This window comes from Vipera ursinii, assembly GCF_947247035.1.
Source record: "Vipera ursinii genome assembly, chromosome: 2".
Classification (NCBI taxonomy): domain Eukaryota; kingdom Metazoa; phylum Chordata; class Lepidosauria; order Squamata; family Viperidae; genus Vipera; species Vipera ursinii.
Window position 1 is genome coordinate 259,333,933 of NC_139513.1, and position 19,363 is coordinate 259,353,295.

Sequence of the window (19,363 nt, forward strand, 5' to 3'; positions counted from 1 at the left end):
GAGTATCTTTGGTAATTAGAAGTGGAGTTATGAGAGAAATTCTTGGGTATTTATTTTTTTTCTTGCAGTTCACAAAATTTGAGGAAATTTAATTTCCTTTAAAAATTCTTTCAGAGAATTTAGGTAAATTCAGCCCATGGGTTTAAGCAATGTTTTAATCCACTGGATAATTGACTAGTGGATCTGGCTAGAATTTCAGCTGAGGGCACCAGTTGAATAATGGATCTTAAAATATTGCATGTTAAAGCTGTATGGTCAGCAGCACAAGTCAGACTTGTATCATGGGGGCAATGTGCAGAGCAGCATAAACTGCTGGCATGTGGAGAGGAACATGGCAAAAGAGCTACACATATGTGGCTTTTGTGTAGGATTCTTAAGTTAGGAAGAAATGGTCATTCAATTGGTGTTAAGCCCCCCCCCTCGTCAATATACAAACCCCTTTGTTTTCCTTTGCTTTGCCCCTAAGATATTTTCATCTCTCCCTTGAGAGAGGCAATAATTCCTATGAATCAGGTTATTTCTCAAACAGCCTAGAGTTTTATGCACATCCACTATAATAATCCAATATAATAAATTATTATAAATTAAATAAATTATAACAAATTATCCAATAGAATGCAATTAGAGTTTTATGCAACATCCACCATAATAATCCAAGGTCCAACTTTGTTGTTTTATGTTCTAATACTAACCATCTTTACTGGAAGGGAGCATAATAATGTCTATTTGATTCCACATTTTTTTCATATGGACCCATTTGCCTTGTCCTACCTCATGCTATAGGAAGCATCTCACAACCAAGCCACTGGCCAGAATTTCTGGAAGTTATAATCCCAACAACATCTGGAATCTTTTGCCACCAAGAGAGGTTTGTTTGGTTTTACCTTTGCCCCACTTCAGCAATCCAGCTGGTGACTACACTGGTACATTGTTTCTGAAAACTGAGCTCATGTAGAAAATAGAATGATTGAAGCTAACAAACAACATATGTAACAAGGGGTCTTTAACTCTGTATCCTAAGAGGTTCTTTAAACTCCCTGAAAAGCAGTTATATTATCATTTTTATCCATAACAGAACTCCAAGGAGTATCTGAAAAACAGAGAAGTTTTAATTTTGTGTTTTTTGCCAGCTGGGAGCTAAAGTATTTTTCATTCTGGTCTCCTATATATTCCATCTTCACACATACAGATATATTTCTCTTTTCAGGCTGCATATAGCAAAGGCAAGACATAAAGTAAGTATTTTGCCAAGAAGCAATTGTGTCAATAGAACAGAGACTCTATGAAGGCACAACCCAATGATAAATTCAGATGTAGGGCTATTTATTTATTAAATGTATATGGCTGCCTATCTTGCACAAATGATTCTGAGCTGTTACAATACAACCAACAACCGACATACTACAGAAACTGTGTAAAACAATGGAACATAAATTGAAACAAGATTGTAAGAAGGAATGCATCAGAATGCTACACATGATACGACTAGCAAGCAGGCTTCTTATTGCCAGGGGAGGCCCAGGCATATTGGGGGGGAAACATGTTTTAAGGAACATGTTTTAGGAAGGTCACAAAAAGTGGGGAAATCTCACCCTGGGGGAATTAGGGATGATGCCATAGCTGAAAAGTCTCCTTTTATATAATAATAATAATAACAATAATAATAATTTTATTTATATACCACCCTTCTATGACTGTTCTAAAGCTGTTCCAAAAGGTGCAAACTGCTAACTCAATTAATCTTGAGACACAAGATTGGATTAGGATCATAAATGTAAACTGTGAACATCAACCAGAGTGATAGAATTGTAATATTTATATTGATGGAATTAAACCATACATCTGGAGTCACACATTTTCACTCATGAGCAGGCATCTACTCAATACAGGTTTTTTCTTCTCCCCCGATATTTATTACTGTTAAAGCAGCTTCCAAGACTGAGAGATATTGCCAGCCCACAATACTATTTATTTTATTATTTTATTTTTCAAATTTATGCAGCTGCCCATATCATCGGAAGTGACTCTGGGCAGTGTATAACAATATTAAAGGTAGTTTCCAAAATTATATTTCTCTGCTTTAATATTAAAGCATGGGGACAGAAACACCCGGAAAATACAAATTAAGAATTGTGGAGCCAGATATTTTAAAATTCATCAACACCTCAGAACTGCTTTCTTCAACTTGCCATTCCTAAAATGTGTGGGGTTTCAACACCTTGAGCCCACATATTCAGAGGTGTCTGAAAATTATTCAGGTTCGCCCAATGTATCTGGTTGTTGGGAGACGAGGTATCACAAAAGCAAGTGTTCCCATCTTAATCCAGGTACTTGTTATGACTTTGTGTGACAGCTGTTTGGTTATTATCTGTGTCTCATTGGATTCATTTATTGCTTTATTATCTTGCTGATAACCATTTTAAATGATATTATTTATTGTAGTTAACTTTATTTCTTGTAAACTTCAATGGATGGGCCTCTGAGTATAAATTTGGTAATAAATAAATCAGCTTGAGAAAGATACCCCTAGGTTAAACTTTTCAAAATGTTAAAGCAAGAAACAGCTTGGTCAGAGTGGGCTACACAAAAGAGCCAGAATTAGAGATATCCTAAGGGAACAAAGCTGCAGCCCCACCACCACTGCTGGGTCAATAAAAAGTTCCTATCCCAGCTCTCCTAAATAATATGCAGGGTATTCAGTACTGTTTATTTACAAGACATTTGCAGCTTCAGGGAAATCAGAAATACTACTCTTTTCAGCAACTCTTCTGTTTTCATAACTGAAAGACATCTGTCATGTGTTTCTCTGGCTAGCAAGCGGTTGAGCTTATTAGACAAAGCAGGACAAAAGAAGCTCTTTTTGGCCTGGGGGAAAAAAATAATCAAAGCAATAAACGTACCCTCAAATTTTTCTTCTCTAAAGAGTACATATTTCTATTTCATCTCATACGACTATGTTCAAGCTAGCCACATAGCAAAACCTAGAGCATGGTTGTTTAGATTAGCTCATAACTTCAGCTCTGTTGATTTGTTGATGATACTGTCAAGGCAAACTGTCATGATATAGCCCAGATGCACCTATGATGGATTGAAGTCTGTGAAAGAAGCAGAATGGAATCCTGCCCTACATCCTTCATCAGACTCTCATTTGTATCTTACTTGGGGCTCCAGGTTTTTGATTTCTGGATCAGGACAGCTCAATTAATTTAAAGTGGAAATGCTATATGAATCAAACCAAGGGGCTTACATGTTCCAGATTCTACTACTAAGGGTGTGAGAGGAGGGGCCAACATAATTCATAGAAATGCTTCCTTGGTTTTTGTAAGGACCATTTTAGAATACAGCCAAATGTTTGCAAAAGGTACCTATTAATGAGTAACACTAACATATTTTTTCTTGTATTACTTTAGTCTAAGAATTCAGCTCCAAACCCGAACAAAAGTAAAATAAGGATATATAAATGAAAGAGTCCTTGATAAAATACTATCAGTGTAGATCCTGTAAATTACAATGGAAAAGAACTATTAAGAATGCAATGTATTCAATTATAATTATATACAATTATAAGGAGTGCAGTTTGCTGTCAGTTTATATTCTAGTGGCTTGCCTGTTAATGTTGGTGGGGGTGGTCTTTGAGATTCTTGGTTGGGCTGTTGGGTTCTTTGTCAGTTTCTTGATTGAGACATTATTTACTTGATTGTTGGTCTGATGTTAACCTTGGAGTTAATCTATGCTGATCTGGGTGCTGATTGCTGGTGGAGAGATGTTTGGGTCTTCCTTTTTGGGCTGGGTAGTCTGTTTTGCACAGTCTATAGATGTTATTAATGTCTCTGTGTCTATTGATGGCTGATTTGTCAGAGTGCCAGGCTTCTAGAAATTCCCTGGCTTGATCTAGAATGGTCACATTTTCCCAACTGAAGCTATGGTTAAATCTATCTATATGTTGTGAAATTAAAGAATTTTCATCATGTCTTCTGACTGCTAGTTGATGTTTGTAGATGTGTTCTGCCAGTCTTCTGCCTGTTTCTTGCACATAGTGGTTGTTGCAGTCCTTACATTGTATGTTGTAGATGACTCCTGTTTTTTCTTCTGGGGTTGCTGTGTCTTTCAGTTTGCTTGGGATATTTTGAAAGGCATTAGTTGGTTTGTGTGCTATGCTGATTGTAGTAGTCCGTTGGTAGTTTCTGAGATATTCTCAATGTATGGCAGTGTAATATTCTCCTTTATTAGTAAGATCTAACTTACTTGCAAGGGATCATGGAACCAGGGCCTAAGCAGATACAGATCACTGAGAGATCATTTATATACACAGGTTTTAAATGTTACAAACCTATGATAGTTATGTTTGTGAAGATCTGTTTCTAGCCTATTGAAAATTACAGTAGGCACAACATTTGGATTTTTTTTAGCTGTTAGCAGAGATAAAGGATTTAAGTGACCGAGAACATACTTTGCATGTGGAAGGTCCCACATTCAATTCTCACTATTTTGGCCTGAATCCTTGAAGATCTTTTCAGACAGTTTGGATACAGGTGCACACTATGAAGCTCCAGACCCATAAGGATTTCTCCAGACTTGCAGGCAGCCTCAAAAATGATAGAATAAAACAGGATAAACAACAATCATAATTTCAAATACTTGATCAACAGTCATATATCGAAGACTATATAATAAAAAAATAGGAATCTGATAGTATCTAATGAAATGAGCTACAGGTTATGAAAGCCTGTGCCTTTAAACTGACTTGTTAATCAGAAAATTAATCAAATTTTTACTGCAGACTCCTGACTATAGGAAAACATTATTAAGGATACCATGAAAAGATCATGGAGTGTCCCGTAAAAATATAACATAAATCAGCTTTGATAAACCAAAGTCAAAGAGCTGTCTTCTCCAACATGCTGAACATAGTATGGTTTACTCAGAAGCATTTGTGCAAGTTTTACTTGAAAAATGGATTATCAAGGATCCAAGTTGACATGTACTGAAAAACCTCTTGCCTTAGCAGCCTTTTCAAAAATGTCACCATTTACTATATTAAGGCAGCTGTGTTCCATTAAATTTACCCTCCTGACTTAAGAGATTTTGCATGATGATTTGTTGTAACTAGAAGAGATATTACCTAGCTGACTACATTAAGTAATCTCAGAGAGAAAGCATGTCCCAGTTTATTTCCAATCTAAACAAATATGCTGTATGGCTACCTCAGTCATGTATCTTATTATTATTGAGTTATCCTAAACCTTCCAATTGTCTGAATTCACCATACCAGAATCTGCCAGACCAGAATAAAAGAATATCATGGTTCTTCCTGTTCCTATCCAGGAGGCTTTTATTGTCCAAGAGCAGGGATCCAAACTTCAAGAGGTGGGCTGAGATCTTGGAGAAAGCCAACCATAGGATTCAAAGATTCAAACTTATCCCTGATAAACATCCTGGTCCAAGACATTTTAACCAGGGCTGCGTTGTAAGGGAGTATTAAAAGCAGAGAAATGTTTGCCAGGAATCACTGGCTATGCTCATACAGAATGCTAAAGCATAGCTTTATAGTAGGCAACTTTTTCAGGCTGAAAATAGGCAAATTGTAAAATTCAAATTGAAGTATGTGTGTGTGTAGTACAATTATGCATTACAATATTTTCTCTTCTGTCAAATTAAAGTTACATTTTGGCAACTTTGGCAAAGTTCTGGGAATCATGTGATAAGCTTTGGAAGCAAATGTTCTTCCTCCAATTTAACTCTCAGGAGATTTGAAATGCTTGTTTGAGTTCATGTTGAACCTGGACAAAGCATGATTAGCGCTAACAGTGATCTTAACAAGCCAGTTTTAGTTATGCTAAATGGATTGTTTCATTAAGCAGTAGTTAAATTTAATCAGAGGTCACAGAACTTAACTGCCAGCTTAAATTGAAAATAAAATCATCTTGTGACATTCCACAAATGAGCGCAGGGAAAATTGACTGTGACCTAATAAAGTGAATCATTTTGAGAAGCACACTTTTTTTTACAATATTAGGTAAAGTAATCTGTCAACAGCAAGGAATTACTTTCCAAACCTGGAAAAGAAATTCTTAATTAATTCTATTTTATCAGTTTGACAGGAGACATTTGGTATGAAGCCAACCTCATCTTCTAGGGAGGTCTCAAGAACAAAGGATCTACAAGCAAGTAGTGTTGTCAACCCTCTACCCATCTTTTCAGAGTCTCACACTGAATTTATCTCCATTTTGCAAATGGATGCACAGTGTGCTGTCAGGATTTATTCATCTTACCCTGCATGTATAAAATACTCATTAGTCACTGAAAGCCCATTGAAGTTATATATTGTTCAAAGGTGTTTTTTTTCTTATGTTAGGAAAAGGGTGTTGGTGTAGTGCTAATACATAGGATATGCGAATTGATTTTTAATTTTAAGTGGATAATTGGGGAGAACTTCATAAAAAAATTTTTTGCCTTTAAATATAACCCTGGCTCCTCAAAACAGAAAATATTATTTTTGCTTTTCATCTAACTTTCTAAAATTAAAATCTTAATGGAAGCATTGGTAGTAATAGATTCTGAATTGTTTGAACAAATCTGAAGAAAACATTTGTCTGGGACTGCATCCTGTGAGGCAGGGATCTTCAAACTTGGCCCTTTTATGACTTGTGGACTTCAATTCCCAGAATTCCTCAGCCAGTGTGCCTGGCAGAGGAATTCTGGGAGTTGAAGTCCACATGTCATAAAAGGGCCAAGTTTGAAGACCCCTGCTGTGAGGAATATGCACTCAAAATTTCTAATTAAAGCACCATTTTATTCAGAACCTGGGCAAAATAGATTCACAAATGAAACTTTATAAAAGGATACAAATGGTACACAAAGTGGTCCATTTGTCCCTAGATTCTGGTGTGCCATTTTCCAGGGGTAGGACTATTTCTGCATTATTGCACTTCGAAAAAGGCAAACACATTGAAAACATACTGTGCACAAGTGCCTTGTGTTCCATTTGTAAAAGATGGTCTCCTCAGAATGGTAAAAGTTTAACATCACTCAGCCAAGTCTAGCTTCAGAAATCATCATTCATTTGGAGAAAAGCTGGGAAGATAATTGCTTTGTCAACCCCAGAGGGAGTTGTTCTTCTGAAAATGTTTTAGAACCTCACCTGCTTGTCCTTCTGTATGAGTACAGGAAGAGGTTGGGACTCTGATGGAGAAATTGTTCCTCTAACCAGGAACCAATTTCCTGGTTTTGCCAATTATGGCTTGGTCTTATGAATTGTGTCAAAGAGATGGAGGGGGTGGGGAGAGAATGAGGAAAGGATCATGACCTATGTAATAACCTGCATGGGAAGATATGGCATGAAGCTGCATTGAATCTCTTCAGCATTGAAGGGAAATAATGCAGATTGTCAGTGGGTTTCTAACAAAGACCTTGCTTTTTAATGCTAAGTCAATTGCTATTAAAATGCCTGTTATCCACGATGAAATCTTAGATGGGAGTGCTGACCTGGGATGTATTATGAACACCTGGTTGAGAGAGGAGGAGGAAATTAATCTCTCTTACTAGTGCTGAAAGGCAAGAAGGAGCTACAGCAGTGTTCCTCAACCTCAGCAACTTTAAGATGTGTGGACTTCAACTCCCAGAATTCCACAGCCAGTCTACATGTCTTAAAGTTGCTGAAATTGAGAAACACTGCTGTAGCTCTTTCTTGCCTTTCATCACTAGTAAGAGAGATTGATCAGAAACACAGCCCACCATCTGCCAAAATGGATGTTGTTGTAGTAACCAGAATATTATCAGCATTGTTCTTTCTAAGTTGGCCAGGACAATTTCTGTTGGGGCATATCTTTGTCCTTAGAGACTGACCATGCTGACATTATCCAGTCCTAAGTGGCTCAAGATTTCATTGTTTATTATGATGGCTAATTGGTGTCTGTACATACAGTAAGTAGCAGGCTGTACACTGAATTTGGTAATCTATTTGGCTGGAGCCAATCATCTGAAAGAGGTGAGGCTCTCTGTAACTCAGTTGTAACAGATGGAGGGCTATTTTCTTAGTCTTAGACTGGTAATTGTTATAAATTCTGCAGAACTGGATGATTGGTTGTTGTTGTTGTTGTTAGCTGCGAAGTCGTGTCCGACCCATCGCGACCCTATGGACAACATTCCTCCAGGCCTTCCTGTCCTCTACCATCTTCTGGAGTCCATTTAAGCTCACGCCTACTGCTTCAGTGACTCCATCCAGCCACCTTATTCTCTGTCGTCCCCTTCTTCTATTGCCCTCGATCTTCCCCAGCATTAGGCTCTTCTCCAGGGAGTCCTTCCTTCTCATTAGGTGGCCAAAGTACTTGAGTTTTAGCTTCAGGATCTGGCCTTCTAAAGAGCAGTCAGGATTGATCTCCTCTAGGACTGACCGGTTACAATGCTCTAATCTACAGGCTTCAATAGATCTAGACATTTTTCAAAATATACTTGAAAAAATTCCACTTGTCTTGCCCCAGCCAATCTATGCGATGTGGTTGACACTATCCTTTATAAGTACCTTCTCCCTAACATATAACAAAATCAAAATTTTGATTTACTAGGGCATTCCAAGCAGTAAAGTGGATAGATAGAAGTTTGATGCACAAATGGATGAAGTCTCAGGATAGAGTAGTTCAAACACAGAATGGATCCCTCATTAAAGTCTCTTTGAAATCTGATTCAATAATAGCATATTCAAGGAAGGAGGGTTTACTTCTCTGTCTCCACTGCGTCTAAACAGAAAGGCTAGCCATGCTTTTCTGTACTGCATGTTATCTCTTCATGTTGTGGGAGACCAGCTAGGACAGTCAGAGATCCTCTCCAAACAACTTTTATCATTCAGTTGAGGTAAAGTTAATTACATTTGCCTCAGCTTGATCTCCAGTATTGAGACAGGTCATCGGGAGGTAACCTTCATAACCATTTGTTAGCTTCATGTGAATTCTCTTCAACTGTAGATATCAAAGACATGGACAAAGTGTGTGAAAAGATGAGGAATGCCACCTGCTTGATCCATCCATGGCTTTCCTGGCTGCTTAAATTAACCAAGTTGGAATGGTTAAGATAGATAATTGCTTGAGTGCAGCATGGATTCCTGCCTGCTTAAAAAAAGTAGTTACAATATTTTTATTGAAATAATCTCCTAAAAGTTCTTTCTAATTTTAGACTAATTTTGGGCTAAGATGATCTAGAAAGTGGTAGTATTATAAGCTTATATATGAAACTGATTGTTTGGATGTCTATCAAGTGGAATTTTATCAAAAAAATATAGCACTGTTTTTTTCAATTAGCTTGGTGGATGACCTTCATTGGATAATAGATGGAGGAAGGGTAACTCTGGTACTTCCCTGGCCTTTTTGGCAGATTATGATATCATGGTATCCTTATGGCCCCTCTGGCAAGCTTGGGTCTTGGAGACATTGTTTTACAGTGGTTCCACATTTCTTTTGCAGATCTATACAGAAGGTCATATTCTATTATATATCTGCAGTACCATTATTCAAAGTTTTGGAATGGGGTCCCACCCCTATGCTGATGATATCCAGTGTTACTTTACAGCAGGGGTGTCAAACTGCCCGCCCACGGGTCGGAGCGTCATGGAAAAACCATACCCATCCCATTTTCGGCAATGGAAAAAAGTTCCGATACGTCACGCGACGTCACGTGACATCACGAGTTTGACATGCCTGCTTTACAGACTACCTAACTCCAAGGAAGCAATTCATATCCTTGGTTGTCACCTAATATTGAATTATGAGCTTAATGAGTCAGAACTAGTAAAAATTAAATTCATACAAGATGCAGGTTTTGTTAGTAATGAGAAAATTGGGATAAAGATGAAAACTATTAATTGGGTTACATTCCATCATAAAAAAACAGATTTTCTATCTGGGATGGATCATTCTCCTTCCTCAGTTGTAACTGGATTTGCAAGTGTAGTTATGATAAAGATTGTATTTGTAAAACCACAACTAGTTCAGTAACTGGAACTTTTCTGAACCAGCCAGACTTGGCAATGACTATCCATACAATCCACCTTATACTACAATACACTGTATGTGGTTTATCCACAAAAAAGATCTTGAAATTGCAATTTGGGCAAAATGTGTTGTCTCTGCTACTAGTGTAGGTACACAGATCACATAATGACATATTAAAAGGTCTGCATTGGCTGACAATTCAATTCTAGTAACAGTCTTCAAATCCCTCACTGTCTTGAGGCTTCACACTCTGAAGGAATACCCCATGCTGCATAGTTACTTGGATCAGCAGAAAATACTTTTGAACTTTGATATTGGAGAAGACTCCTGGGAATATTGTGGACAGCCAAGGAAACAAACGAATAGATGATTAAATGAATTCTGAGTTCTCACTCCAGGAACAAATGATCAGGTTCAAATTATTCAGCTTCATACTTCACATTAAGTGTAGACCTAGGGAGTGGGGAAAACTATAATGCTGGGAAAGAAAAGGATGACCAGCAAAAAAGTAGATGGACTCAGTTACAGTGGGGATGAGCTTACCATTGAAATATCTAAAACACGGGTGTCAAACTTAATTGTATCACATGACATATTGTGATGCATCACGACACTTTTTGCCTTTGTGGAGCCGAGATGGGTGTAGCCTGTGTGTGATGCATCGGCCTGTGGGCCGCCAGTTTGACACCCTTGATCTAAAATAGGCACGTCAAACTGCCGGCGGGCGGGCCGGATGCATCATACTGAAACCGTGCCCACCCCATTGCCGGCAATGGGGGAAAAGTTGTGATACGTTGCATTATTTCACGTGACGTCGCAAGTTTGACATGCCTGATCTAAAAGAACTGATGAGGGATAGATTGTCCTGAAGAAAATGTATCTATGTGGTTACTAAAAATCAACAACAACTTAATGACACAAGTGGAAGAAGGCCTTTTCCTATGAGGCTCCCAAGCTACAGAATGTTCCCCCTTATTCTCCCATAATTCAGGAAAATTATCTTTCTTTTGCCAAACTTTTAATTGATTGTAATACTATTTCTTTTACAATTTTATTGCATTACTTTTTCATCCATTATATTTGTTTATTTTTATTGTTGTAAACTTCCTTGGGGCTTACTAAGCCTCTACTACCCATAACAGAAATTTGGCAAAATCATTTAACCATAGTAAATAAATTTTGGTATCTCAAAGAATCAAATGATAATCATTCAAAGTTGCATAATAGGAACCAAAATGAGCTAGGGATTTGACACTGAAGCATAACATTGCAAGCCTCTCTCTCCCTCTTTAGCAGCAAAAGTTCAACAATAATAAATCAAATAACTAAGCATTTGCTGCCCTTTCATGACACTGAAATTCAGTTGCTTTAAGTCATCGGCTCACTCTATCAGCTGAATTTACAAACTCATGGGTGGGTTTGAACAAACTAAAAGTATCCTTTTAAAAAAATCAAAAACCTGAAAGCTATGTCTCCCTGTATATTTAAGTTTTACAACTGACAGCAAATGTTAAAGTAAGCTTTTAAGTGGATGTTGAGGCATAATGAAAGAGATTTTGCTCACATATATCGAGGAAAATGCTGTAACCAACATTAATAATTATAAATAAAAAAGAAATTTACTTGATCATCAATTGGAAAGCATTGTTTTAAGTAGGGTTACCTGAGTCTAATGCATTTATTATTTGAAAGGTTGAACATAAATCTGCAAAAGTAAGACTCAATGTAAAAGAGGTTTCAGTAGCTATCTTTAGCTACTGAAAAAGAAAAAGACTTTAATACTATACAATGAAAACCAAATGAATAAGCTACCACAGCAGTGATAAAAGTAGAAGTGCCAGAGACTGAATGTGCTGCCACAAAAACTAGTCCAGCATCTTTTCTCTCTTTTATGCAGTGTCAAGAAAAATGCAGTGTCTGAATTCGCACTTTGCACTGAACCATAACAATGTTAGTACTTGTGCAAAATAAGCCATTGTTGTTTCTAAGCTATGGTTTATGGTTTCATGTTGCTTATTCCATAAATCATGGCTTATTTCAAAATTATATTTAAACAATGTGTGAAGACAATATATGATATCACATTACACATTAGTTTTTTTCCATTTTATGGATTGTCACATTCAGGAACCAAATAACTCAGTGCAATGGTATCAAATTCTACTTCTTTGTATGGAAAACAGAAGGAAAGATACAGACTAGATTCTACATTTAGTTTAAGACTACAATAATAAGCTAAAAATAAGCACTTCTTTTAGAGTCACCTGCATCCCTGTAGTCTTCTTAGGTAGATTTCAGAAGTGGCTTGGCATCACTTGCTTCTTAGGGCTGAGAGGAAGTGAGGAGCCCAAAGACATCCAGATGATGTAATGCTTAGGTGCATGTAGAACTCTCAATCTCTCAATTTGTTCGACCCTGTTTCCCCTGATGATGTGGACAGGATCATGGGGAGACTGAGCACCACCACCTGTTTATTGGATCTGTGCCCCTCCTGGCTAGCTTATGCGGCTCGGGAGGGAACACGAGGCTGGTTCCATGCAGTAATAACTGCTTCTTTGAAGGAGGGTGTCTTCCCTGCCGCCTTGAAGGAGGCGGTGGTGAGACCCCTTCTCAAGAAGCCTGCTTTGGACCCGGCTGCTTTAGACAACTATCGTCCAGTCTCCAACCTTCGCTTTTTGGCGAAGGTTGTTGAGAGTGTGGTGGCGCATCAGCTCCCTCTGTTCCTGGAGGAAACTGATTATCTGGACCCGTACCAATCAGGTTTCAGGCCCGGACACAGCACGGAGACGGCATTGGTCGCGCTGGTGAATGATCTCTGGAGGGCAAGGGACAGGGGTTGCTCCTCTGTCCTGGTCCTATTAGATCTCTCAGCAGCTTTCGATACCATCGACCATGGTATCCTGCTGCGGCGTCTCAGGGGGTTGGGAGTGGGAGGCACCATTCTACGGTGGTTCTCCTCCTACCTCCAGGGCCGCTCGCAGTCGGTGTTGACGGGAGGGCAGAGATCCGCCCCGAGGCCTCTCATTTGTGGACTCCCTCAGGGGTCGGTTCTCTCGCCTCTCCTGTTCAACATCTATATGAAGCCGCTGGGCGAGATCATTCGTGGCTTCGGGGTGGGGTATCACCAGTATGCTGATGATACCCAACTTTTTCTTTCCACCCCGAACCAACCCAGTGATGCCCTCTCCGTGATGTCCCGGTGCCTGGAGGCGGTTCAGGTCTGGATGGGGAGAAACAGGCTTTGTCTCAATCCCGCCAAGACTGAGTGGCTGTGCATATCGGCATCTTGGGTTAACCAAGTTATTCCACCTCTAACGATGGGGGGTGAGGTGTTACCCCCCCATTGATAGGGCTCGCAACTTGGGCGTCCTCCTGGATTCACGGCTCAATTTTGAAGATCACATAGGAGCCGTGACCAGGGGGGCTTTTGCACAGGTTCGCCTGGTGTGCCAGTTGCGTCCCTATCTGGACCGAGATGCCCTACGCACAGTTACTCATGCGCTTGTGACCTCCCGTTTGGACTACTGTAATGCTCTCTACATGGGGCTGCCCTTGAAGACCACTCGGAGGCTTCAACTGGTGCAGAATGCAGCCGCGCGAGTTGTAATGGGGGTCTCCCGATACTCCCATGTAACACCTCTACTCCGCGAGCTGCATTGGCTTCCGGTTGCCCTCCGGGTGAAATTCAAGGTGCTGGTTATCACCTATAAAGCCATACATGGCCTGGATCCAGGGTATTTGAGGGAACACCTGCTGCTGGCATCAAACGCCCTTCACCCAGTGCGCTCCCACAGGGAGGGTCTGCTCAGGGTCCCGCCAGTAAAAGATTGCCGGCGGGTGACACCCAGGGATAGGGCCTTCTCAGTGGGAGCGCCTGCCCTCTGGAACCAGCTGCCGGTGGAGCTGAGAACTGCCCCCGACCTCCGATCATTCCGCCGGGGCCTGAAGACCTGGCTCTTTGAGCTCTCGGGCCCAGGCTGAGGAGACATTCATTTTAATTGGGGTTTTTAATAGTACAGGGTTTTATACAAAAGTTAAATTGGGTTTTAACTTTTGTATGGTTGATTTTTAACTCCCTGTAAACCGCCCTGAGTCCTCAGGGAAAGGGCGGTATATAAATGCAATAAAATAAATAAATAAATAAATAAATAAAATCTCCTGGTTTCTAGCCTGAAGCCTTGATCACTGCACCAAACTGGGCCTCATTCACTGAACAGAGTTACTATAGTGCAGGGGTGTCACTTCCTACAACTTGAAAATTGTAGAACATGTCATAAACCATACTCCAAAAAGGGAAGAGGGCCATTTCGAGATGTATAATTAATAGTAAATGGAGAGGGAAAGAAAAGGTCCTGGAGGGCTGTACCTTCTGTCTGTCTGTCTGTCTGTCTGTCTGTCTGTCTGTCTGTCTGTCTGTCTATCTATCTATCTATCTATCTATCTATCTATCTATCTATCTATCTATCATCTTTCTAACATATATGCCTCTCATCTTGCTGTACAAAACAGCTCTGGACAGCTTACAATATAGTAAAAATAGAGATATGAGAAGCATTATAAATAATTGTTTTTATATCAAAACAAATTAAGCCTGCAAAAAAATAAATACAGTTTAAAATGCCAAAAGTGAAGCAGAGATTGTATCTACTCTATTACCAACCATTTCCAGCCTACAGCTTTTCCATCAAGGCCCCATTGCCAACCAGCAGAGTCACATTTTAAGAGCGTTCTTGAAGGCCAGAAAGGTGGAGTAGACCTCACCTCTGGCACCAAGATATTCCAAAGAGTAGGGGCCATGACCAAAAGGGTTCTTAGACCCCATCAACTGAAATACCTTGGCTGATGGGGTCTGCCAGAACAAGTAGGGCAGGTCAGTCTCATTGGGGCATGATGATTGTACCTCAAGGATTAATCACAATCCCCATGTTTTCCTGTGAGGTTTCTAGAAACATTTGGTTGGAATATGTGGAAATAAGGATGTTGGACTGATAGATCATTAGCCTAGTCCTATGTGATCCCCATATTCCCACAGGTATTCCAATAATTTAATATTAGTTATGGTAGCATTGATCCTATCTTTTGGAACTGGCATGAAGAAAAATAATTATTTTTTAAGAAATGGGCAAACTGCCATAGGCATTCATTATTCAAAACCACAATAATGTGGTGGACAGTGTTGTCAAAATATTAGCAGGTGCTAATGTTGTCATGAAATTTGCAACAGTTGCATCATTATGCCAGGAAATCTAAGGTAAGTACCTAAACTGTGTTATTTGCCCAATAATATCTTAACATATATATTTTGTCATTTGCCCTCATTATCTCTTCATAAATACTCATAAAAACTGCATTGCCCAGTCTAGACACTCCTTCCACCTCAACAAATTCTTGAAAACCTAATCTTCCCTTAAGAGATCTCAAGTCTCTGAATAAGTAGCGGATTTTTATGTCGTATAATTAGTTAGTAGTTATTTTATTAATATTTTGACTATGGAGAGTTAAAGTGTGATAGAATTTAATGTTTTATTATTGTTGTTAGCATATTTTAGATTATGCTTGTTTGTATTATTATACCCTGTATTCAGCTCTGGGAAGTCGGGGAGGGGGGGAGGGGAGGGGAGGGGGGCTTGGGGAGAGGGGAGGGGGAGGAGGGTTTTTTTTATTCAAAAATGTATTGTAAAACTTTTCAATAAAAAAAAGAGATCTCAAGTCTCAGCCTTCCTTCCCTGCAAAAAAGATGAGTGTCGAATTAATCAGGATAGCGGTATCCAATGATACCTGTTAGGCATGTGCCCTTATAACCTTATGCATTGATTTCTAGGCCAAAGAAAAACAAAGATATGTCTCTGGAAGCAATTGGTTGGTACTCAGAAAGGCTCCAGCAGCCTTCCCCAGCTCCCACTCCTTTAGGCCAGCAGTGGACCCTGAATAAGGAAAAGAGAAGAAACTCTATAAGAGTTTCCTTTCTATTGGAATAGTGCCTGGTCACCTCCACATTGATTTTAGCAAAATAAGAATTTGCATTAAAATAACAGTTTCTGATACCTGAAAAACTAATAAATCTTCTGTACTTACCACTAGCTTTTAGGAACTTCAGTTGTAACATGTAAAGTGGATTACATACTGTTTGCAGAGTACATTTAAACACCAAAAGAAAGTTGGGGGAGAAGAGAAAAACCTGGGACTTTCTTTAGTCATGCTAACTTGCCAGCATATAATTTAAAGCATCCTGACCAAAATTACCTACTTCTATGATGAATCCCTCAGCCTCAATTTATTACTGCCTCTAATTATTTAGTTTGCTCTATGTACGACCTATGCCATTACTAAATGGACCGGTTCAAGGAAAATATGCGCTCTTAAAAGTGACTTCTGACCACTGGCTTCCCAGATTTTGATTGCAGTTGTTTTAAGATGAGAGACACTTAAGAATACAAAGAAATATGTTTCCTGTGGTGCTCTACTAAAAGACCAGGAAAACTCTTTCTGCGACACTATCTAAACATCCTGCTTCTTCTGCATTTAGCTATAACGCAGCTGGTATATTAAAAAAAAACCAAAACCTCAGGGTTCTAGTAGCATCTTTTCTGACTAACAAGTTTTATTAAAAGGCTTTCGTTTTTGTGAGCGGTAGTTCACACCATCAGATGCATAAAATGGCTGAAGTCATGTAAGATTTAAATTGGAAAAAGCTGAGGGAGGAAAGTTGGTAGAAAAAGGAGGAGGAAATAGGTTGCTTATGCAGATGTGAGTTACACATAAGACAGATTACAAATACCTTAACCCAATTAACTCATACCAAACTGTAGATCACATCATGACCAGTTGCAAGCTGAAGGCATATACCAGTCCAGCACCTGGTTTTTTAAAATATAAATGATGCTGCACTTCAATGGTTAGATGGTCTAGATCAGGGGTGTCAAACTCCCGGCCTGTGGGCCAGACGCGTCATCCAGAGGCCACGCCCTCCCCATTGCCGGCAATGGCAAAACTGTCCCGATACATTGTGCGACGTCACGTGAGGTCACGAGTTTGACATGTCTGGTCTAGATGGTATTTGAACATAGATCTTTTTAACATTTATATTTTATTATGTTTTACAAATCTAGGTGAAATGTTAATATGTAGTGCTAGTCCATACATTAATTAAATAAACCATTCTGATATATTAAAAACTCATTGTATTTCTTGAAGCCTGCTGAGATTATTGAAACCGATGGACTAACATGGACTCCAGCTGGGCAGAGTCTGGCGATCAGGACACGGGCGGTCTTGTCAATGTTATCTGGGAAGAGTTTGATTCTGTGACCCCTGATGAAGCGGACAGGATTATGGGGAGGCTGAGCTCCACCACATGTTTATTGGACCCGTGCCCTTCCTGGCTGGTTTATGCAGCTAGGGAGAGGACACAAGGCTGGCTCCAGGCGGTTATATCTGCTTCTTTGAGTGAGGGTTATTTCCCCACCGTCTTGAAGGAGGCGGTGGTGAGACCTCTCCTCAAGAAGCCTGCCTTGGACCCAGCTGTATTGAACAACTTTCGTCCAGTCTCCAACCTTCGCTTTCTTGCGAAGGTTGTCGAGAGTGTGGTGGCGCATCAGCTCCCTCTGGTCCTGGATGAAGCAGATTATTTGGACCCCTACCAATCGGGTTTCAGGCCCGGGTACAGCACGGAGACGGCATTGGTCGCTCTGGTGAATGATCTCTGGAGGGCTCGGGATAGGGGATATTCCTCTGTCCTAGTCCTATTAGACCTCTCGGCGGCTTTCGATACCATCGACCATGGTATCTTGCTGCGGCGTCTCAGGGGATTGGGAGTGGGAGGCACAGTTCTTCAGTGGTTCTCCTCCTATCTCCTGGGACGCTCGCAGTCGGTGTTGGCAGGGGGGCAGAGATCGGCCCCTAGGTCTCTCGTTTGTGGAGTTCCTCAGGGGTCGGTTCTCTCGCCTCTCCTGTTCAACATCTACATGAAACCGCTGGGTGAGATCATTCGTGGTTTTGGAGTTGGGTATCATCAATACGCTGATGATACCCAACTTTTCTTTTCGACCCCAAACCACCCCAGTGATGCCCTCGCTGTGATGTCCCATTGCCTGGAGGCGGTTCGGGTCTGGATGGGGAGGAACAGACTTCAACTCAACCCTGACAAGACTGAGTGGCTGTACATTCTGGCATCCCGGGACATTCAAAATGTTCCACCTCTTTCTATGGGGGGTGAGCTCTTACCCCCCGTGGATAGGGCTTGCAACTTGGGAGTCCTCCTAGATTCACGGCTTACTCTGGAAGATCATATAGTGGCCGTGACTAGGGGGGCTTTCGCCCAGGTTCGCCTGGTGCGCCAGTTGCGGCCCTATCTGGACCAGGATGCCCTGTGTACGGTCACTCATGCGCTCGTGACCTCTCACCTTGACTACTGTAATGCTCTCTACATGGGGCTTCCCTTGAAGACCACTCGGAGGCTCCAACTGGTACAGAATGCGGCCGCGAGAGTTGTCTTGGGAGTTTCCCGGTACTCCCATGTTACACCTTTGCTCCGCGAGCTGCATTTGCTACCAGTTGTCTCCTGGGTGAGGTTCAAGGTCCTGGTCATGATCTTTAAGTCCTTACATGGCATGGGTCCGGGTAACCTCGGGGACCACCTGCTGCCGGCGTCAACTTCCCTCCGCCCAGTACGTGCCCACAGAGAGGGCCTCCTCAGGGTGCCTCCAGTCAGGGAATGTCGACTGGTGGCCCCCAGGGGGAGGGCCTTCTCTGTGGGCGCTCCGGCATTATGGAACCAACTGCCGGTTGAGCCCCAGATGGCATCAGACCTCCGATCCTTCCGCCGCGGGCTGAAGACCCACTTATTTGAATTAGCTGGTCTGGCCTGATGGGGAAATATGGGTTTTTAAATTGGTTTTTTAGTACTTTATTATTGTTGTTTTTTAACTGGGCACTGGTTTAATTTCCTTTTAACTTTTGTATCGTTATTTATATATGCCCTGTGAACCGCCCTGAGTCCCTAGGGAGAAGGGCGGTATAGAAATCAAATAAAACTAAAACTAAACTAAACTAACATGAGTACAACCATTTTTCACTTGATGTATTACAACAGTTCATAATTCTACCTGCAAACCTCATTCTTATTTCTGCCCTCTGTAATGCAACATTTGAGGACAAGACAATTATAGTCTTTAGTATGAATCCAGACTTTGGATAAAATCCAGTATTGAGTAAGCAGACTTCTACTATTGCACCATAATGTTGTTTTCTTCAACATTTGCATTGGAAGGGTAATAAATCCTCTGGAGTAGAATTTGTAAGGAGATGGGTTTGCAGGAAAATAGAGAACTTAAATCACACTAAGTTTTATGGGTCTACTCTAAAAACAAAAATAAAAGTAG